Source organism: Anolis carolinensis, chromosome 3, assembly GCF_035594765.1.
Source record: "Anolis carolinensis isolate JA03-04 chromosome 3, rAnoCar3.1.pri, whole genome shotgun sequence".
In the NCBI taxonomy this organism is placed as follows: domain Eukaryota; kingdom Metazoa; phylum Chordata; class Lepidosauria; order Squamata; family Dactyloidae; genus Anolis; species Anolis carolinensis.
In genome coordinates, this window is record NC_085843.1 from 101,060,327 (window position 1) to 101,083,294 (window position 22,968).

General features: G+C 41.1%; 1 long non-coding RNA gene across 2 annotated transcripts; it reads right to left on the reverse strand.

Annotated features, from left to right (window-relative positions):
* Window positions 1–3,082: 3,082 nt before the first annotated feature.
* LOC134292354 (uncharacterized) lies at window positions 3,083–12,419 on the reverse strand. 2 transcript variants are annotated; one of them, XR_010004287.1, is made up of 2 exons: window positions 10,886–12,419; window positions 3,083–8,177 (listed from the first exon to the last, which is right to left on the reverse strand). It is a non-coding gene; the product is annotated as an uncharacterized LOC134292354 (long non-coding RNA). The 2 variants fall into 2 exon arrangements; XR_010004286.1 differs by lacking the exon at window positions 10,886–12,419 and adding an exon at window positions 10,570–10,878.
* Between the last annotated feature and the right edge of the window lie 10,549 nt (window positions 12,420–22,968).

Consider the following 22,968-nt stretch of genomic DNA (forward strand, 5'->3'; position numbering starts at 1 on the left):
AGTCCGCACTGCCAGATAATCTGGGATAAACAGAAAATCTGGGATCAGATCCTGGGATATAGGGCCTGTTTGGAAGGGCCCCAAACTTCGTGAAATCTACTGACCTTTTACAGTTACTATAGATTTGACCATATAAAGCAGGGGTCCCCAAACTACGGTCCGCAGGCCACATGCGGCCCATCAAAGCCATTTAACTGGCCCCTATGGCCCAAAAGCAGAAGGGAGTTGGACTAAAGGTCCAAGGGGTCTCTTCCAACCCTATTTATTATTATTATTGTATGACACAGCAAACAAGATAGACATGCTGGATTTCGTATCACAAAATCACAAGTCGAACACTTCCCAAGTGTCTAGGACTGTGTGATGTATTATTATTATTATTATTATTATTATTATTATTATTATTATTATTATTGACACAAAGACATCGTATGACACACCAAACGAGTTATATATGCTGGATTTCATATCACAAAATTACAAGTCAAACACTTCCCAAGTATTGTTGTTGTTGTTATTATTATTATTATTATTATTATTATTATTATTATTATTATTATATTAAATATTATTATTAACATTGAGGCTGGGTGGCCATCTGTCAGGGGTACTTTGCTTGTGCTTTTGGTGCACAAAGGCAGAAGGGGGTTGGACTAAATGGCCCAAGGAGTATCTTCCTACATCATCATTATTATTATTATTATTATTATTATTATTATTATTATTATTATTATTATTATTATTGGCTGGGTGGTCATCTGTCAGGGGTGCTTTGTTTGTGCTTTTGGTGCACAAAAGCAGAAGGGGGTTGGACTAAATGGCCCAAGGAGTATCTTCCAACCCTCATTATTATGATAGTTATTATTATTGTTGTTGTTATTATTGTTGTTGTTGTTGTTTGGTGGCCAACTATAGTCCCACCTCCCAACCGTCTGAGGGATCGTGAACTGGCCCCCAGTCTAAAAAGTCTGGGGACCCCTGATATAAAGGGAGCACCTACCAAACACACATGTGTGTCCTTGAGGATTTAGGTACAATGGAGGGGCCCTCCCTGTGTCTCCCAGTAGAGACAATACATTCTTTCCCTGCAGTGGCATCCATTGTGGAAACCCTCCTCTTGGGGGCTGGATTGGCAACCAATGCTGAAATAACTTCATTGCCAAATCACCACATGCCTTTCGTTAAATGAAAGCCTTTGGGTTTAATTGACTTTATGCAGTTTGTTCTTGTGACTGGCATTTTTAAAAAAATGCACCAGTTTAAAATTGTTTTTTTTTTAAGTCATATATATTTAATATATTTTGCTCTTTTAAAATTATTTGTTATTTATTGTTTTAAAACTGATTTTTTGTAAGTTACCCTGTTATCTTTGGATATATGTCAGGATATAAATATATAAATATTTTAATGATAGAAAGAATGAACAAGAATAGACTGAGTCCAGTCCAAAGGTCTCCCCTGGTCACTAAGGCCACTGATCATTGATACACACTGGAAGACCAATTGACTGCTCAAGAGACAGTCAATCTGCAAAAATTTGATTAATGTGGAAGGCAAACTCTGCTCTCATAGTATACATTCAGCAGGATATTGCTATTATCAAATCACAACTGTATGTGTTACATTAATTCCATATTCTAGGACTGTTACGGTTTGGCAAGGACATTTCCAATTAATCCTCAGTTTTTCAGCTGCTATAAAAATGTCCCATTTTCTCTCCACTCCGTCCACTTTCCACCTTAATTCTTGGTGTAATTGCAGTTGGTGCAAACTAGGTTTGGGGGATGGGGAGTGGACTAGAATCCTGTTGGGGTGTTGCATGCTTGTAAATGAATGTATGTGTGCAAAAGATGGAATTGTGAAGGTGCACAATGTCCCTATTCAGTTGAGAGCTGCTGCTTCACAACTATTTTAATGTGTATTAATTTTAAGCTTAATTTAAATCTTTATTTTAATTGTATGTTGTTTTTAAAGGCATTGAATAGTTGCCTATGTGTAAAGCCACTTTGGGACTCCTTCGGGGTTGAGAAGGACGGGGTATACATATGGTAATAAATGAACTACGTAGCTTTGCCACACTGGTCCTGGTTTTCATCTGTGAAATGTTGCAAAGTATATAATAGTTTTCCTTGCAGTCTATGGCACAGAACATACTTGTTTCCACCCTAAAATCTGCCACATTTTTTGTTTTGGATGGTATTGCTTCTTTCTGAGCTGGCCTTCACCTTGTAATTTTTAATTACCATTGTAAAAGGGAAATTAATTTCTCAATTAAAACAAAATAAAGTGATTGCATTGTTCCTCATTGCTTAGGAATGTTTTCTCATTGTGTGCCACAAGACAATGATTTGTTGTTGTTTTTTGCTGTTAAGGGAATGTTGATGTATGGTGATCCTATGACCTAGATCTCTCAGCATTAAACTTCTCTGCTCACATCTCAGGGTCATGACTGTCTTCATTGAATCAATTGAAGTGGAGCATTATCTCTCAGGCTTGTCTACATTAGCCAGAAATGCCAAATTCAGATAGAAGCTACTCCCGCACAATGTCCAGGGACATCCAGCCTGTAATGTGGGCCAACCAATTAACCGGTGCTTGGCCGCTGTTGGACTGGATGAGGGCGAACAAATTGAAATTGAATCCAGACAAGACAGAGGTCCTCCTTGTCAGTCGTAGGGCCGAACAGGGTATAGGGTTACAGTCTGTGTTGGACGGGGTCGCACTCCCCCTGAAGACACAGGTTCGCAGTCTGGGTGTTCTCCTGGACTCTTCGCTGAGCCTGGAGCCCCAGGTTTCAGCGGTGGCCAGGGGAGCATTTGCACAACTAAGACTTGTGCGCCAGCTACGCCTGTACCTTGGGAGGTCTGACTTGGCCACGGTGGTCCACGCTCTGGTTACATCCCGTTTGGACTACTGCAACGCTCTCTACATGGGGTTGCCTTTGAAGACAGCCTGGAAGCTCCAATTAGTACAACGAGCGGCAGTCAGACTAATAACTTAGGCAGCTTACAGGGAGGGTACCACCCCCCTGCTGTCACGCTCAAGGCAGCGGAGCACCAAGAACCATACACGGAGGCCAATAAACTATCTAATATCTTTATTAAGGAAATATATAAGAATGATAAAAGCAAGCAGAAAATATAGTCCAGAAGCAGACCTTTCAAATGAGGTCAAATATAGTCCAGAAATAGTTTGTCCAATAAATGATATTAGAGTCCAAAGATAAAATCCAATAAACCGAAACACACACTATTGCCAAGCAATAGTGTGGGGAATTGTCCAGGGTCTTTCAAGGTCCAAGGTAAAATCCACAACAAGGCTGGAAACAAAACTTGATTCTAGGAACAAGGTCCGTGACTATGAACAAGGCAAGGCAATTCTTGAATACTTGAATAAGCAAGGCAAGGAAACTGGATTTGCGGACTTTGCGAAGTCCACACAAGGCTGGAACACGATTTCACTCCTGAAGCTGCTCTATTGTCTCTGCACGGAATCAACCGTGCCAGGCACCTTTAACTGGGTTTCGTTTTCCCGCCAAACAGGTGTCCAGCGATCTCTTTCCCTAGAGAACGGGAAGCGAAACCCAACTTTCCAGATGTGAGACTCCCTGGATTTTCCCAGGGGAAACATGGCTAATCAGTGTCTTGTTTGGCTGCAATTCTTAAACTCCTGCGAACCCGCTCTTTCACTCCCCTGTCTGCAGCAAAGGACTGTCTCCTAGCGAAGGGAGGTGAGAGCTGTTCAAGGTCTGTTTTAATGGGCTCTTGGGCAAGAACATCAACATCAGGCATCTGGAAGGATTCCGGCTGTTGTTGATCCGGAGAAAACCCCATGTTTTCATCTTCGTCAGCCACAGTGACACTAGGAGCGGGACTACAAGGCCCATGAGGCATCACATCTGCTAAGCCAGCTCCACTGGCTGCCGATATGCTACCGAGCCCAATTCAAAGTGCTGGTTTTGACCTATAAAGCCCTAAAAGATTCTGGCCCAATCTACTTGTCCGAACGTATCTCCTCCTATGAGCCAGGAAGATCCCTAAGGTCATCTGGTAAGGCCCTGCTCTCGGTCCCGCCTGCCACGCAAACGCGTCTGGCAGGAACGAAGGACAGGGCCTTTTCGGTGGTGGCTTCCCGGCTGTGGAACACTCTTCCCAGAGATATACGGCAAGCCCCAACCCCTTTGAGCTTTTGAAGAGCCCTAAAACATGGCCATGTGCTCAGGCCTTTAACAAATAAACAACAAAGATGACCTGGACTGATTTATGACTAAAGCATGAGGATTGTGGATGAATGGATTTAACCATATGTATTACATTTTTATATTGTATTGTTTTTTAATTGATTTTTTATATTGTTATGATTTTAACTATGTGTCGGCATCGAATTGTTACCAATTGTGTAAGCCGCCCTGAGTCCCTTCAGGTGAGAAGGGCGGGCTATAAATGTTGTAAATAAATAAATAAATAAATAACCTAGTTTTAACCTGTGTTAGCAGAAGTCAGGTTAGTATGAACAGCTGGACTGGTTCCAATATAAACTGGCTCACTACCGCATGGGCCAGTGCCATTACCCCCTTTCCCTACACTCTGGCATGGGGGAAAGGGGGTAGAATTTACCTTGCCTGTTCTTATCACTACAGAAAGCTCCAGGTCATTGCTACATAGCTTTGGTGATATCCGAAATCATGCCCACACAACCTGAAGAAAGGAGGGGAATCACCTCCTTCCTTTCCCCATGTTGTGGGGTGCCTGCCTTTGCTGATGTCAGCAACAGTGTGTGGTGATGGCCAGGAGCCGCTCATGACAGCTTCCAACAGCAACATGGCACAGCTCAGGTAAAAGTGACCATCTAGTAGGGCCAAATCGGGTTTAGCCCAAGTGGACAGTTCTGGATTCTGCTCCCTCTCTTACTATGATTAGGGGTGTGTCAACAGCTCCACTGAATCTAGGGCTAATCCAAAGCAGCAATGCTCTGGCCTGGTCTCATTTAGGTGACCATGTAGATGAATCCTTTTTTTCCCCTACTGCCTTCCATGTTGTCATGCTAAGGCTGACAGACGGGACCTCACCTTCAGGTCAGCAGTTCAGTAGCACAAGGGCTTGACCTATTGTGCCACTATGGCCCCTATGAGTCTAGCAGGTCATTCCACAGTCGCGGGGTGGACAATGATATTGAAAACTCAGGCCCCATCTACATTGCCATATAAAATCCAGATTAGCTGCTTTGAACTGGACTCATTCACTTCAACCAGATAATCTGGGATCAGATACTGGATTATATGGCAGCATAGATCCAGCCTCAGTAGGATCATCCCTGATTAGCACTTGTTTGGGTGACAGCTAACTGTGAGCAATATTTCAAAGGAAGAAGGGGGCAAAAACAGCCCTGATATTTCATACCTATGGAAATATTCACAGAGAATTGACCAAGGTTTGATCCCCGGATTTTAGTTTAGAGAATATATAGGGACTTTGAAAGTCTCCCAATCCCCCCTCATGCAGCCAGTCCTTCATGCATTTGACAGAAACCCTGCTTTTGGTTGTTACAATGGAGATCCCATAATGGGATGTCAGGCTCTCAGTGAGTATTGAGGGGGTTGAGATACACTATAGAGCTAGGTGACTATGTAAATTAGTAAATTCTGGCCTTTCATAGTAATTTGCTGAATCCTGAGATTGACCTTTGGATTTATTAATAGATCATTTAATAAAAACATATTTGCTTTCTCATCTATGCGGATGCTTTTTACTGAAAATAGAAGCAAAAGCTTTCACTATCTGCCAGGTGGCTTTACCAGAGGAAAACAGGAAAGGGTGGAAGTGGAACAAAGTTCTTTTTGAATTGGAATTCCCAGAACCCACTGCGGCCCATTGCAGAAATAATATACACTGCTCATTTGGGGAATTCTGGTAAATATGGCAGAATCCTGTATGGCACTTACCTATTGTGTTGCACCATAGCAGTGCTACATACTGAATCACAGCCCAACCTTGCTCATCCATACTTAACATAGAGCAGCAGCTGTGATTAAAGGGGATCTGATCCCCTGCAAGACCACTGTTGCAATTCCCATTATACTTGAATTGTTTGTAAGAGGGGTGTGTGAATGAAACCATCAGTCTGCCATTTTTGGAACCAGAGGGGAATGAATTGTTCTCAATCCCAGTAGCTGTGCTTGGTAAGTACCGTGTTTCCCCGAAAATAAGACAGTGTCTTATATTAATTTTTGCTCCCAAAGATGCTCTAGGTCTTATTTTCAGGGGATGTCTTATTTTTCCATGAAGAAGAATTCACATTTATTGTAGAACAAAAAAAGAAAAAGAACATTTATTATATACTGTACAGTAGTTGTCATCACAAACCATCATAACCAGACAAACTGTGAATGCTATCAAGAATTTTTTGTTACTACCAATATTTCCATGTACAACCATCTATGGTACGTACATTTGCTGATCCTGCATGCTCTGGTGTTCTGTTCGTTGGGCATGCTTCCAAACAAAAACTTTGCTAGGTCTTACTTTCGGGGGAGGCCTTATATTTAGCAATTCAGCAAAACCTCTACTAGGTCTTATTTTCTGGAGATGTCTTATTTTAGGGGAAACAGGGTAGGTATTGGTGGGCTTATACGATTGTCCCCCCCTTGAAGCAGATGACTGCTCATGAGAGTGCATATCTTAGGTTACACATTCATAACTGCAATATTGGATTCCCAGTGATACCTTGTTGAAGAAGGACCACAACATAAAATAACAGCATTATTAATTATCATGCTATTCCTAAACATAGTATCTATCTTCAACCTTCTCTAGATACAAATAAATGTGGGATTTTTTTTCTCTGAATAATGACAAAGAGAAGACAAGTACAGTAGAGTCTCACTTATCCAACATAAACGGGCCGGCAGAATGTTGGATAAGCGAATATGTTGGATAATAAGGAGGGATTAAGGAAAAGCCTATTAAACATAAAATTAGGTTATGATTTTACAAATTAAGCACCAAAACATCATGTTATACAACAAATTTGACAGAAAAAGTAGTTCAATACGCAGTAATGCTATGTCGTAATTGCTGTATTTACGAATTTAGCACCAAAATATCACGATGTATTGAAAACATTGACAACAAAAATGCGTTGGATAATCCAGAACGTTGGATCAGCGAGTGTTGGATAAGTGAGACTCTACTGTAATAAAATGGTCATTAAAGAAGTGTTAACCATGTTGCTATAGAAGCATACTGATGCTGTTTGGAAAGCCACACAACCTTAGATATGTGTAAGTAATTCCTACTGAGCTCAGTAAGTAATCCTTACTACTAGGTAAGTGAGCACAGGATTGCAGTCAAGCTAAAGGTATGAGTTTGTCCTTCAAAGGGAGCCACTTTGTCCTGAACAACATTAAAATAATGTTTTCTTCATTCTTCACTTCTGCAGTCATGAGATTTTCATTCTGATGGAATTTTTCTCCTTGAAATGTTGAATGAAGGTAATGTTCATTACCGAACTTTGTTAAAGCTTGCCTGCAACAGCTGCATAGCAGACTACTAGAAGCACCATAGGCAAATATTTATTTTATGATATGAATGACCCACCCTTCCTCAACTACTACACTGTTTTGAAAAAAGCAGGACAATTTCAGTGGTGAAAAAAACATGTGCTCTTAAAGGGACAGGACACTTTGCAAGGCGTGAACATAGCAATGCTGGACACAAGATCATATCTTGTACTGCAATTATTATTATTATTATTGCTATTATTATTAATGTCCCACTTTATCTTCCCAAAGAGGACTCAAAGCAGCTTGACATAAAAGCATCAGTATCCAATTTGAAATATACAAATATGCAAACATTAAAATGGAATTAAACTCAAACAGCATTAAAAAATTCACAGTTAAAATCTATCAAAACATATCTAAAGTTAAAAACCACTGAGCCCTGACTAAATACCTTCATCTTTAAAAGCTTTTCTGAATAGAAAGTAAACAGTAAGACTCACGGGTTCTTCCAGATATTATTGGATTGCTACTTCCAGAATTCCTCACCATTGGCTATATTGGATGGGACTTGCGGTCGAACTTCATTTGAAGGGCCACATGATTCCCAACCTTCCACTGGACATATCAACTACATCTTGTACCACCATATCTCCTCATACATTGGGGCACAGAACCCCTGAAAAAGTGGAAAAACCTCCAATTAAAAAAAAATAGCTGAGAGAACACCATTGTCATAGTCTTTAGGTTCTTCAGCATAACTCTTACGGTCAACTTCTATCTGAAGTTTGTAAGTCCTCCAGTGTGATTCAGTGGTCAATCTCTGTTGGAGGTTGACCATTGAACCATGCTAAAGCACTTACAAGTATCTAGCGAAGTGTGTTTTCTAAGAATCTCTAAGTCCCCCTGCACAACTCTGTGGTGGAATTTGACCATATAGTCATGCTGGAAGACCTAAAGGGAACATATAATTAAACTCCCAAATAATCAATCTAACTAATGTGGGAAGCTGTCCGTATTTTTATTCTTCCTGGAGCCAGTGGCAGTGTTGAAGAAAACAGACATGTCAGCTACTTAATTGGAAGATATATCCATGTACAAATCTTCTCTTGCAGCCTCGAGTTGAACTGTGGTGAAATGACCTGATGACAGTTAGGAAGTGGCCTGTTTTGCAAGGCCAGCACATTGCAAAACATGCCTACAGGGGTTTTTGTTGAAAGAAGACCTTAAGGTGCATTTTAAAGTTGAATTTCCATCATTGCTGGACTTATCAGACTTTATAAATTGAATATTGGTGTAAATTCTGGATACTAATGACCTGTGAAATCTTTTCATTATTTTTGTCAGCACATTCGTATGCCAAATTTAAACTCATTGTATTGAAGCAATTTAATTCAATAATCTAATAGCATAGCAGTGGTGTGTCCATAAAATTTTCTGCTAACGTGATAAGATGGGAACTGATGCTTTTTGTCTGACAAGGAGCTATATTTCTAAGGAGGTGATAGAAAAGACAGGATTCTGATGGTGGTACAAGTAGTTTCGCATTGTGTATTCATGGATCCCCTGTAGGTCAGGTGTTCCAAGTATTTTCCTCATGGACACATTCAGGTGTGACATATTACTTACTACATCTGTTGATATTTTCCAGTAAAATATTTAGCTATAGGGTTGTGTTTGATGCATTTCTGGTTCATACAGAATATGGGACCTTTGTGCCTAAGAGTGGTGCCTTTTTTCAGACTCTTCTGTTGCATCTTCAACAGTTCTATAGTGATCTTTTGGAAGTAAAGAAGATGTTACTCAAGGTATTTTATTGCCTGAGGTAAATCAGCAAATGACAACCTCTCTCTCTGGTTATCCCTACTGCCATACAATGTAGTTTGAAACTCATACACCGTGCCACCAAGTTCTCCAAGTAAAGACATTAATTAACCAAAACCAACCAAGATATTTCATGTGATGAGAATATCCAAGTACTGCTGTCTATCGCTAGCAGTAAAAACGGAGTCATAAAATAAAGAATAATGTTCTCCTCCCACCCTAGACATTCCACAGGTATATATACTCCACTTGCTTTACTACCATCAGATCCTCTGAAGATGCCACCCACAGATGCAGATGAAACAGTGAGAAAATGCTGCTAGAACACAGTCATATGGCCCAGAAACCACACAACACCCCCAATTTGCTCCTCTTTTGCAATCTCTCAAAACCCTTCCAGATTATCAAGGTAGATAATCCACAATATCTGCTTTGAACTGGATTATCTGGGGCCATACTGCCATATAATCCAGTTCAATGTGGATTTTATACAGCTGTGTGGAAGGGGCCTCAGATCAGTTATGTGAAGAAGTCTGACTGTCTCTGAGTAATGCTTAGGGCCGACCATGTGACAGGATAATAGCAGGTCTGAAAACAATTGCAACTAAGAAATACGTCATACACCATTAAAAAGTAATCATTAGCCACCAGCAGCATGTTGGAGTGCTCTAGAAGTTGAAATAGGCTCTCAGGCTTCTGTGTTCCCTCTGACTTGGACCAGTAACAGTAATGTAAACTTCCCTTTTTATACACAAATTGGTATGGGGAAGGCTAGGTGTTGAAAGACAATAAAGATTAATTAACTTTATAAAAGACTTGGTCCATGTAAAATAGCAGACCTCTTTTCTTGACCTCAGGATAAAGCATTTTCCCCACATGCCTGAAAAATGTTGAGCTGCTGGCATTATGCTATTTGAGTTTTCTGTTTGCTTCCTCTTCCAAAGCAAGAGGGGAAGGATTACATAACCCTTTCTGTGTACATGTTCCTGTCTGTTCCTCTTATAGCCCTTAGGATTGTTCCTGCCTAAATGAATAACGGAGTCCTTTCTATCCCACACAGTTTTACTATTAAAGATTCAGTTTTAAATGCCTCCATCCTCGACAATCCTGTGTTTTGTAGTTTGGTGAGCCATTAGAGCTCTCTGACAGATAATTATACATAAATACTAGGCTTGCTCAAATAATTCGTTTTCCCCGTTTACCGTTATTGATTCGTTTTTTTCTATTGTTTTGAAGCAATATCGAACCTTGGTTGTCCACACGTCTGGATATCGCAGTTTCGAATCGCGAGAGGCCGTTTTTTCTTATTTCTTCGTTTTTTTCGAAAAGAAAAAAAAGCTTTTGCAAAGCACCCAAACTCCTTTCCTTTTGCCCCTCAGCCAATGGGAGGCTCAGCCAATGGGAGGGGGCGAGGGGGAAGGAGGCCGAGGAGGAGGAGGAAGACGGAGGGGGGAAATGGCCGCCGCCGCCGCCGCCTCGCCTCAGCTCAGTGCATTAATTAATTGGGCCTTAATGAGCCCCCTTCCAAGCCAAACCCACCAGAGAAACACCCTCAATGCAAACCTTGCAACGTCCTTCTCTCCTTCTTGGACACAAAGGCAAAGGGAGGAGGCACTTCGGGTTCCCAAGCGACCTGAAAAGAGCCATAGAGAAAGGGAGAGCATGCTCCACCCTCCAAGGCACACAAGGGGGAGTTCGCATGGGAGCCGGAAGTGTTGGGGCCTCCGTCCCTCCCTTGCTTTTCCTCTTTGGTCTCCCTATCTTGAACACAGAACACGCATGAAAAAAAACACACCATAATTTCACAATATATAGTTTAAATAACAAAAGGAAGAGGAAGGAAGAGGCCCGGGATGCGAGGGGGTGTGGGCCAGGCCCGTCCTCGGCTGCTCCCAGGGGCCCAGATTCGCACCCTCCCTCCCCCCAATACAGGTCTCCATTCCATACTACGCTACATGAACTTGAATGGATACTGTGGTTGTGTTGTCGAAAGCTTTCATGGCCGGGATCACACTGTTGTGGTATGTATTCCGGGCTCTATGGCCATGTGCCAGAAGCATTCTCTCCTGACGTTTCACCCACATCTGTGGCAGACATAGAGGTTTTGACGTCTGTGCGAAGCTAGGCAAGTGGGGTTTATATATCTGTGGAAGGTCCAGGGTGGGAGAAAGAACTCTTGTCTGTGGGAGGCAAGTGTGAATGTTGCAATTGGTCACCTTGATTAGCATTGAATAGCCTTGCAGCTTCAAAGCCTGGCTGCTTCCTACCTGGGGGAATCCTTTGTTGGGAGGTATTAGCTGGCCCTGATTGTTTCCTGTCTGGAATTCCCATTTTCTGGGTGTTTCTGGGAAGGTAATGGCACTCCATGTAGTCATGCCGGCCACATGACCTTGGAGGTGTCTATGGACAACACTGGCTCTTGGGCTTAGAAATGGAGATGAGCACCAACCCCCAGAGTCAGACATGACTGAACTTAACGTCAAGGGATACCTTTACCTTTACCTACACACACACACACACACACACACACACACACACACACACACACACACACACAAGCAGGGACTATATATATATATATACACAATATATATCACACACACACCAATTTAACAAAGTTTCAGCCACAAAAACAAAGTTTCTGAAGTAGAACAATGACTTTCACAGTAAAGACAACCCAATTTAACAGGAAATAAGACTTTCAAACCAGGAACAGATTACTGCAATTATTAAAAAAAGGTTTATTATAAAAGCTATGAAAATTTGCCAAAAATCAGAGGATAAGGGAAACGTTCCACATTTTGGTGAGCTATCAGTGTTAAATGTGTTCTACCACTGTACCAAGTTTGAAGAAGATCACTCAAAAAATGAGGGCGGGAGAGCCCCCTAAGTCCCCCCCCCTTCGGGCTGTTTTTGGGCCACCGCGCATGCGCGTCCGCCATTAACGAATTAATTTAGAAAATAACGAATTTTCATTAATTTCGAAAAATTTTGGGGGCCAAATTCGTTATTAGCAACAAAAACGAAAAAACTGCCCCCTCTAGTATTGAAACGAGTTTAGAATCAAATTTTTCATGGATCGATCAAGCCTAATAAATACTCCCCCAAAACTGCAAAACCCAAGATTTCACAGGGGGAAACTATGTCACTTAGTGAAATCATAGTATTATAAATAAGTAATGTGATAAAACACTGTGTATCTTTCTGCAATTGTGGAGGGACCTGTGTCAGTTTCTCTATGCATCTGTGTTTCCTGTCTGCTACCATTAAAGAGGATGTTCTCTGGACTGAGCTGTTTGCTATATTCATCCACTTACTTGCAGTTTCCATGTCTTGTTAGGACAGGAAAGTGTCTGTTTTTTACATTAAAGATTTGTTAGAAAATAATAAAATTGCCCTACATCTGTTATAAATGGTTAAACCAGGGGTCCTCAAACTAAGGCCCGGGGGCCGAATGCAGCCCTCCAAGGTCATTTACCTGGCCCCTGCCCTCAGTTTTATAATATAATATTTTTATATCAGTTTTAATAATATAATATTGTATATACATATAATATTGATAGAAATATTACAATGTAATACTAATAATAATACCACATAATAATATTAATTATATATTATATATTACATGTAATATTACTAATAATATTACAATATAGTGGTATAATTCAATATCTATATATATATAAAAGAGTGATGGCATCATGGCGACCCACAAAACAACAAAACTACAGGCCCTCCAACCTCGAAATTTGACAACACAACCCATCATCCACGCCTCTAGGTTGATACAACAAAAAGAAAAGAAAAATAAAGTCCTAATTAGAGAGAGAGGAATAATTGCTTTTATCCAATTGCTGCCAGTTAAAAGGCTAAGCTCCTCCAACTTGGTCTCCTAGCAACCCAATAAAAAATAATAAAAAACACTAAAAAATTAATACAATAAAATACTATAATAACAGAAAATAACTAAAAATAATACAAGAAAATAATAAAATATAATAAATAAAAATATATCTTACAATAAAATTAATTTAAAAAATGCAAATAAAGTCAAATAAAAATTACACAACAATTTTTAACCAATACCACTACCACTTTGACACAGCAACGCGTGGCCGGGCACAGTTAGTAGTAATATATAATGCTAATATTGTTCTATGCTAATAATATAATATATTGTATATAGATATAAATTGTAAGCCGCTCTGAGTCCCCTTCGGGGTGAGAAGGACAGGATATAAATGTAGTAAATAAATAATAAATAAATAAATAAATAAATAAATTTTGACTTAGGCTCGCCCAAAATCTGAAATGACTTGAAGGCCCACAACAACAATAATCCTAATTAACTTGACTATCTTCTTGGCCAGAAGCAGGTCCACACTTCCCATTGAAATCCTGATCGGTTTGAGTTGGTTAAAATTGTTTTTTATTTTTAAATACTGTATTTTTCTTTCGTTGTTGTTGTTGTTGTTGTTGTTGTTGTTTTTGCACTACAAATAAGACATATGCAGTGTGCATAGGAATTTGTTCATTTTTTTTCTTCAAATGATCATTCGGCCCCTCAACAGTCTGAAGGATTCTAAAGCCCTCTGCTTTAAAAGTTTGAGGACCCCTGGGTTAAACCATGCTTCACCAGTGTTATAGACAGCACATAGCTCTTTAACATCCATCACATTTTTATTCAGTAAAGGTGATTTTTGGTGACAACACACAGAATGCACCAATCAGCACGACCACTGGCCATATTGGTCATGGATTTTGGGGAAATGTCCAGAAAAGCACCTTTTATCAGCTCCATTTGTATTCCAGCCCTCTCCTTCTTGGAATGGCATACGTGGGTCACCTTTAGGCAAGCATCCAGATATTGGGTTGCTGTGAGTTTTCCAGGCTGTATGGCCATGTTCTAGAAGCATTCTCTCCTGAAGTTTTGCCCACATCTATGGCAGGCATCCTCAGAGGTTGTGAGGCCATGAAGCCATCGGCAACATATCCAGATACTGTTGGACTGCATCTCCCAGTATTCCTCACTATTAGTTTGCAATATAACTATAAATTAATGATTTCATTTATACTTTAGGATAGTCAAATGCAAAAAGAGGGCAAAGCATTTTCTTTAATCATTGCAAGTGCCCTGCAATCTATACCTGTTGAATTTGTCCCTTCTTTGCAATGGTTAACAGAACAAGAACGTTGCATCGTTGATTTTTAGTCCTGCCACTGCCCCGTTTTTCCACTAATTGTGCAAACAGCTGACTGACCAAGTGAAGCATCCTAATCATTAATCCCAAACCTGATTCAATTGTTGAATGATGAATCAACAGCCAGGTAAAACCTATTGGTTATGGTTATAGTAATGTAGTTTGGAATGAAGGCCTTTTCAGTTGTGGCATTCTATATCTTAGAATACTTTTCCAAAAGAAAGCTTACCTACTATTTTTTCTTTACTATATCAGGCAATAATATTTTCTGCTTTTCAACCTCTGGTGCAATTGGTTTTATGCTACAATATTTCTGCAATTTTTGTCCTGTCCTGTTTTTATTCTTTAGTTTTAAACTTACTGATTTTTAAATGGGTTTCATTAGCTTGCATCAGGATGCACTTCTGCTGAAAAAAAGAGATGCCAGTGTGAGAGTAGAGAATGTTATTTTCATGTTAGTGCTTTATGTATTCTGCAGACCTCACTAGTACTATAACTATAGGGGAGTACAAAATACTTGTAATAAAAATGAGTGTATGTATAAGCAGCCCCCAAGTTACGAACAAGTTAGGCTTTGTAGGTTTGTTCTTAAGTTGAATTTGTATGTAAATTACATTTTTTAAAGTGCAACTCCAGCCAAATATGTATGTATTATTTATATATAAACTTTGGATAGCATAGGGAAGGGCTAACACCCCAGTGGTGTTTGTTTAGCTCTTTCCCTTCCTATGGACCTTATCACATTGCTTAATGCCATGTTTCTCAATCTGTGCTCCTACAGGTGTTTTGGACTTCAGCTCCCAGAAATCCTAGCCAGCTTACCAGCTGTTCGGAAGTATGGGAGCTGAAGTCCAAAATATCAGGATGAGCACAGTTTGAAAAATTCTGGGCTAATGGATTTGCCACTTATCAAGGCGAATCCATAGGGTCCCATTGGGGGGCATGGGAAACCTGTTGCCCCACTCCCTGCATCACCCGACTTACCTGGAATCCCATCCCATGGGGGGAAGTGTCCACTGCCCAGCCCCCCCCCCCCATTGTTCCAAAGGATGTCCCCTTTAGGCATGGAGCCCTTCTGGAAGTACATGTGCATCTTGTAATGGTCTTGTGCCAAAAGGGGATATCAAGTAGAATATGATGGGGAAAGCAACCTGTCTGATGAGGTCTCAGGAGTAGATTTACCTCACTTTCTCTTGCCTAACCACCATTCTTAACTTGTGAGTTATTTGTAAGTCAGATGTTTATAACTCAGGGACTGCTTGTACCCAATTTTCTATAAATAGGAGGTGTTGTAATTCAGCCAGAGGCTAAAGATGAGGGGATCGTTGTGAGGATGGATGGGTTTTCCAGTGGAGAAAATGAGGGGATTTTAGAGCATGATTCTGCCTGTGAAAAGGGAAACAGCTTCTGAGCCGAGTCGACTGGCTTCAGACTATAGGGTGATCCTTTGCCCTAATCATTCCTTAGCAGCACAAGATAAGGAGCTGCAAGAGAGAGATGTTTCTCATGAGAGGGAAGTTTCCCTTAAGAACACACCTGTAGTTAGTAGTAAGAGTTTGAGGCTCAATTTTAGGGAGGAGGGAGCGAAGCTGTGGAGGTCAAACCAAATTTGTGAGAAATCCTTGAAGCAGTAGAGCAGATGCTAAAGGCATGATTTCTTGGCCTGTGGTCTTTAAATTAAAGGATTGTTTTCTTTAGAGTCAGATCAGGCAACACTGTGTTACCGTGAGGATCTTGGGTCCTGTTTCCCTGTTCATGTTCAAGTTTAAGTCTTTTGGGAAAGTTTTGTATTCATGTTTATGGTTTTTGGGTTCTTAAGAAGTTCCTGTTCTCCTGGTTTTGGATTTATGCTTCCTATTTTTGGATTTATGATTCTTGCTTTTGTATTTATGTCTGTGTTATGATTCCTGGCATTCTCTATTTTGTACTCCTGTTGAACAGACCTGCTGTTTGCCTCTCAAAAGCCTTTGTTCCCTTGGCTTTTTCAACACTGCATTTCCTATTACTGTGTGTGTTTCGCCTTTTTATACAGTGTTCCCTCACTACTTCGCGGTTCACTTTTCGCGGATTTGCTGTTTTGCGGTTTTTCAATAAACTCTAAAAGACTATTATAAATCATAAAAAATTACAATTTACAGCCTAAGGAAGGGAGGAAGGAGAAGCCAAAGGGAGAGAAAGGGAGCCCAAGCGGCAACAGGAGGAAAACAAGGCGATTTATCAACACATGATTGGTTGATAATGACTTAACATAGTGTATAATTACTAAAATAATGTATACATATTAAAATAAATATAGTGTCCCTACTTCACGGATTTTCACTTATTGCGGGTGGTCCTGGAACCTAACCTCCGTGATAAGTGAAGGAACACTATATTTGCTTTTGCTTTTCTCAATACACTATTTAGTTAATACTACTGGACTCCTGAGTGCAAAGACTAGGGTGCAACAAGAAGAGTTACTGTGCCGAAGAAAGGCAGCATGTGAAAGAAATGTGCAAATGAATAATGTACAGTAAGGTTCGGTTTCAGCTTTTGCACTTGGCACTGTAACTATGCCTTTAATAGCAGCTTGAATCATTACAATTAATAGGTGAAAATTTTTAGTAAGGGAGCAGGCATTGAACCCCTGCCATGCTTCATTTAGCGTCAGTTCCAGCTTACCTGACCAATGCAATGATGAAAAAGAGCATCACTTGTTGACTTACTGCCATCCATAGAGTTGATTAAAGCACAGACACACTCATGGGGAAATACTGACATGTCTAGACAAAAGCTGTATAAAAAGATGGCAGTAATGACATCTCTGTGAATTGAGTGATTCTAAAATTAGATAATGTTTGATAGAAGATTAGGCTTGGTGAAAGTAGTAAAGGAGAGACACTTTCTTGCAGCTTGCAAAACCGGGAGTGCAGGCAGGGAAAGGAGAAGTCAATCTATCTTGTCTGGTTTTGTTTCAACTTTTGTTTCCCTTTTGGCCAGTGTAGGAAGAAAAACAACAAAGCATTATTTTTAAAGTGCCAGCTACTAAGTAATTCTGATTTGTCTGTTGTTTACTGTGTAAAGTAAAGGAGGCAAATCCTAGTCATAATTTTCCTATTGTGAAAAGTCTTCATGGTTTAAGTGCATTTATTTGGAAAAGTTTAATGTGTTGGAATAGGATTAGACATGGGAAGGCTTAGTAGAGAAAAAAGACTTTCCTCTTGCTGATTTTATTTTACTCAAAAATGAGGAAAATTGGACGTTTCCCCTGATTTTTTGTGTTTTTTTGTTGTTGTTCCTGGGCTGTCACATCTCTTGGTAGACTCTAAATGGTTAATTGTAGGAAAATAAACTACTCATTTAAGAATCATACAGATCTGCACTTCAGGATTGTTGCCATGATTTCTGAGACAATTTTGCAGCATTTTCAAACAACTTACATGGGAATATTGAGCATCACCTTCTGTTAAGGGTGCAGAATATTGTTCAGAATTATTCCTGGTGCCTTCAGTTAAAAGTTTCAGGCAAATGATGACTTGAAAGTTCTGTGAATGTAATTTTGGAAAACTGCTGCCAATCAGTGTTGAGAATACTGGGCTGGATGGGACAAATAGTGTGATCTAGCTATTGGTATTTGCTGTCACGTTGGCTTTGACTTATGGCAACCCAATGACCTAGTAGTATGTAGGAAATATAAGACATTTTTCTTTGTCCCTATGAGCATTTTTGGAGTGCTACTGAATGGTTTGAGCCATATTCCAGCTATTGAACAACTACCGACAAATCCCCAACCTCCCATTTCTGGAGAGGGTGGTGGCTTTCCAGCTCCAGGAATTCTTGGATGAGATCGATTATCTAGATTTGTCACAGTCTGGTTTCAGGCCTGGTTACGGGACTGAGACGGCTTTAGTCGCCTTGGTGGATGACCTCTGCAGAGAGCTAGATAGGGGAAGTATATCCCTACTGGTTCTCCTGGATATCTCAGTGGCATTCGATACCATCGACCATGGTATCCTGCTGGGGCGGCTCTTGGGAATGAGTCTTGGGGGCATTGCTTTGCAGTGGCTCCGTTCCTTCCTGAGGGGTCACACCCAGTTGGTGAAGCTGGGGGATACCTGCTCGGACCTCTGGCCTTTGACCTGTGGGGTCCTGCAAGGTTCCATTCTATCCCCCATGCTCTTTAACATCTACATGAAACTGCTGGGTGAGGTCATCCGGAGTTTTGGAGTTCAGTGCCATCTCTACGCAGATGACACCCAACTCTACTACTCTTTTCCACCGAACTCCAAGGAAGCTGCCCAAACCCTAAACCAGTGCCTGGCAGCTGTGGTGAACTGGATGAGGGCTAACAAGTTGAAGCTTAATCCAGATAAGACAGAGGCCCTCCTGGTCAGTCGTGGGACCAATCGGAGTATTGGGTGGCAACTTGTGCTCGATGTGGTTGCACTCCCCCTGAGGGTGCAGGTCCGCAGCTTGGAGGTCCTCCTGGACTCGATGCTGATGCTTGAGGCTCAGGTGTTGGCAGTAGCCAGGAGGGCCTTTGCAAAATTAAAACTTGTGCGCCAGCTGCGACCGTACCTCAAGAAGTCTGACTTGGCCACGGTGGTCCACGCCTTGGTTACATCCAGATTGGACTACTGCAATGCTCTCTATGTGAGGCTGCCCCAAAGATGGTCCGGAAATTCCAGCTGGCTCAAAGGTTAGCAGCCATGCTTCAAATGGGAGCTTGCTATAGGGAGCACACAACGCCCCTATTAAAGCAGCTCCATTGGCTACCGATAAGCTGCCGGGCCCAATTCAAGGTGCAGGTATTGATCTATAAAGCCCTATTCAGCTCGGACACTGCCTATCTCCATGATCGCATCTCCCCCTATGAACAGGTGCGGGCTTTGAGATCAGCCGGGGAGGCCCTCCTTTCGCTCCCATCGCCATCCCAAGTGTGACTGGTGGGGACAAGGGAGCGGGCCTTCTCGGTAGTGGCCTCCCAGCTCTGGAATGTCCTCCCTAAAGAGATCAGGTTGGCCCTCACGTTGCCCACTTTTCGAAAGGAATTAAAAACCTGGTGGTTTCAACAGGTTTTTGAGTCAGATTAGCTTCATTAGCCAAATAAGACCCCATTTTGGTACACTGCTCGCCTCTTGGCCCTAAGATATGTGCATAAGTCCTCTATCCCTAAAATGGACCATGTCAGTCTACCCTGACTAATGATTCCTGCCCCCTCTGAGCGAAGGTTCTGATTGTGATTTTTTTTTTGTTATTTGAATTGAATTGTTCAATCTTGTTTTAATGATGTGTTTTTACTGTATCAAATTATTGTACTGTATATTGTATGTTGTTTTGCACTTGTTGGAAACTGCCCTGAGTCCCTTCAGGGAGATAGAGTGGTATACAAATAAAGATGATGATGAAGATGATGATGATGATTTTATTAAGCAGATGCTTAACCGGTTCTATCCCCGTCACCACCATCATTGCTTTCGAAAATACTTCTTACCTGATGCTTGGAGAGCAAATGCATAGTGTTGGATCAATGGTGAGAAAGCTCCCTATATTCTAAAATATAATAAATGCGAGAATGGCACATTCCAAGATGTGTATGGAGTCTTGGTAAATCAATATGGGAGAATTTAGGACAGGAAGCAACGCACATTTAACTTACTGGGAGCTGATTCACAATGAAGAATCAAGAAATACATCTGTGTTGCAAGAACAAGTTAGTTCCACAACAAATTGCTCTAAAAATCTGCTTTATTGGTGCAGGGAGGAAAATGCTGTGTTGGTGGACAGTGTTGGGTCTGTTTTGGAGAGCTTGGACTAGATGATCCCTTAGGCCAGTCATTCCTAACTTTGTACTCTCCAAGTTAATTCGATATCAGTCTCCATCATCCCCACCCATTTTTACTATATGGAAAGCATAGTACACTATTTGAATTCTCTAACTTCCTCCGGTTGATTTATAAATCTGCAAGGCTTTCAGTAAAAAAGCAAAGAAACCCACAACTAAGCAAGAAATAAACAAACAGGTATTTGAAGAGCCATCAGCCTTCTCTTGTGGTCACAGGGATGACTGGCCTGTCTCCACCCTCCTGTAAATATCAATGATCACCTGAGAAGCAGAATTCACACACACACACACACACACACACACACACACACACATCCTTCCTGTTTCTGCTGCAGATACAGATAGTGAATTCATTGTCACAAACATCTTGTGATGGTGGATACAAGGGCCGACTTTCCACACGAAACAGAATAGAACACCCTCTCTCCATCCCTAGACTGTAAACAGAGCTAATTAGATTTTTCAGGCAAATCCAGTGTCAATAGTCACTGTTGACAGAGCAAAGACAGTCAAGGAGATGAATAAACTATTGTCTTTGCTGTGGTTAGCCCCATCTCTTTGCAAAGATAACATGGATTCTGCATCAGTTTCAGGATATACGAATAGCTTTCCTGGACAAGTCGTAGGAAGGAAAGGCTTATTCAGAGGGCTGAGGAAAACCCCTTTTGGAAAAGGAGCTTGAAAAGAAACATAACCTTGCTTCCTCTTCACTGTTCAAAGCTGTTGTTTTGAATGTTGTTTCTCTATGAAAGAAGGAGAAAAGGGTCCAGGAAGCAAATCTTGCCAACAGCCTGGAGGCCTCAAATATGTCCACCTACTCAGAAACAGCAAGTTCTTCAGAGATATGCAGGCGGTTGCAAGCTATAGAGGAACTGTCACGCAGCAATGCTGACAAAGCAGCGCAGCACATTTTGTTACAAAGCTGCCCCTTACCCGACCTCACAGGGATGGCATTTGCCTCTCACGAAGGCATCCTACACATGGCATTCTTCTTTCCATAACTGCTTTGGAAATAAGCGGCATGCAGTTGCTTTCAAAGGACGTATCCCCATGAGGTTCATTTTCTTCGTGGAATCCTGTGCTGCCACACATTAGATCTAAAAATGTACAGTTAGGTTGAAAGTGAGTCCTGAAATAATTGTGCTACCTAAGAACACAATCTAAAAGTAAGGGCTGAAAGTCTTAACAACAATCACAATTTTTTCTAGAAAGCTTTAAGAGAGTTACTAATTTTTTCTGAAATTTATTTGCAGTATGAGGATAATAACAGTGGGTTGTCTTACCATATGAGGCTAGAGAAAAAAGTAAAGAAATAATGGCATCATCCCTATTAGGCAGTGGTTCCCAGCCATTTTTGACCAGGGACCACTCTCCAACATAAGTACCAAAAGGATTACAAATCAGTTTTTGGTCAACTTTAGATTTGGTTTGGTTATTTGGGGTGCTGATTCAGAAAATGGCATTGGATAGACCACATCAGCTCTAGTTTCTGATACAGAACATATGCCATCCAGTAGTCGCCATCTGCTCACCCACAGAAAACCATATTTAATAATCTAGAGCTGACGTGGTCTATTCAATGCAATGTTCTAAATCACCACCCCAAATAACCCCAGGAACAGGCCTAAAAACAAAGACACCAAGGCACCTCAGTTTCCAGGCACCACATGGAACAACTCTACTTGGGGAGGGAGGAGAAGGAGAAGCAGCAGTCAGGAGGCTTGTTGTTGTGCCTTTAGTGGGTAGTCAGCCTCTCCCCTCCTGACATCCTCGTTGCCTTGGTACTATAAGAGGATTTCATGAGACCAGTCACTCTCGTTGCAACGGCGCAGTAGCTGTGAGGCTGCGGACCATATCTTAGTTCTTGGGGACCACTGCTTGGGAACCACTGTGCTAGACATTGACACATACTGTGAAAGATCATTCTAAGAAGGCCAAAGGAGCACTCCATGCCCACCCAGGAGCTGTAAAAATAAATAAATAAATAAATAAATAAATAAATAAATAAATAAATGGTAATATGAAGCAAATTACTCATAGTTAGACATAAATGGATTTGAGATGTCTCTATATTAGGTTCCTGTGAGTTTTTTTGGGCTGTAGGGCCATGTTCTTGTAGCATTCTTTACTGACATTTTACCTGCATCTGTGGCTGGCATCTTCAGAGGTTCTGTTAGAAGTGAAGCAAGTGGTGTGTGTGTGTGTGTGTGCATGCGTGTGTCCCTATCTATTTATCTATCTATCTATCTATCTATCTATCTGTCTATCTGTGGATATATTGCTTCACTTGCCAACAGAACTTCTGAAGATTCCAGCCACAGATGCAGGCGAAACATTGCCTCGGAACTTATAAAAGGGTTTTGTGAGGCCGGTTGCTCCTGTTGCTATGGTGTTGTAATGGTGAGACCACGGATCATATTTTAGTTCTTGGGGACTACTGGTGGTCCATGGGTCACAGATTGGAAACCACTGCTATACAGTGAGGATTTCCCTCCCAGCAGAGTAATTTTCTCTTGGAAGTTTAGGTTTGTCAACCATCTAAAGAGATCATGTATATTCCCTTGTCCTTCCATCTTTCATTTATTCATGATCCTGTCACATAATTTTCTGGGCAAGAT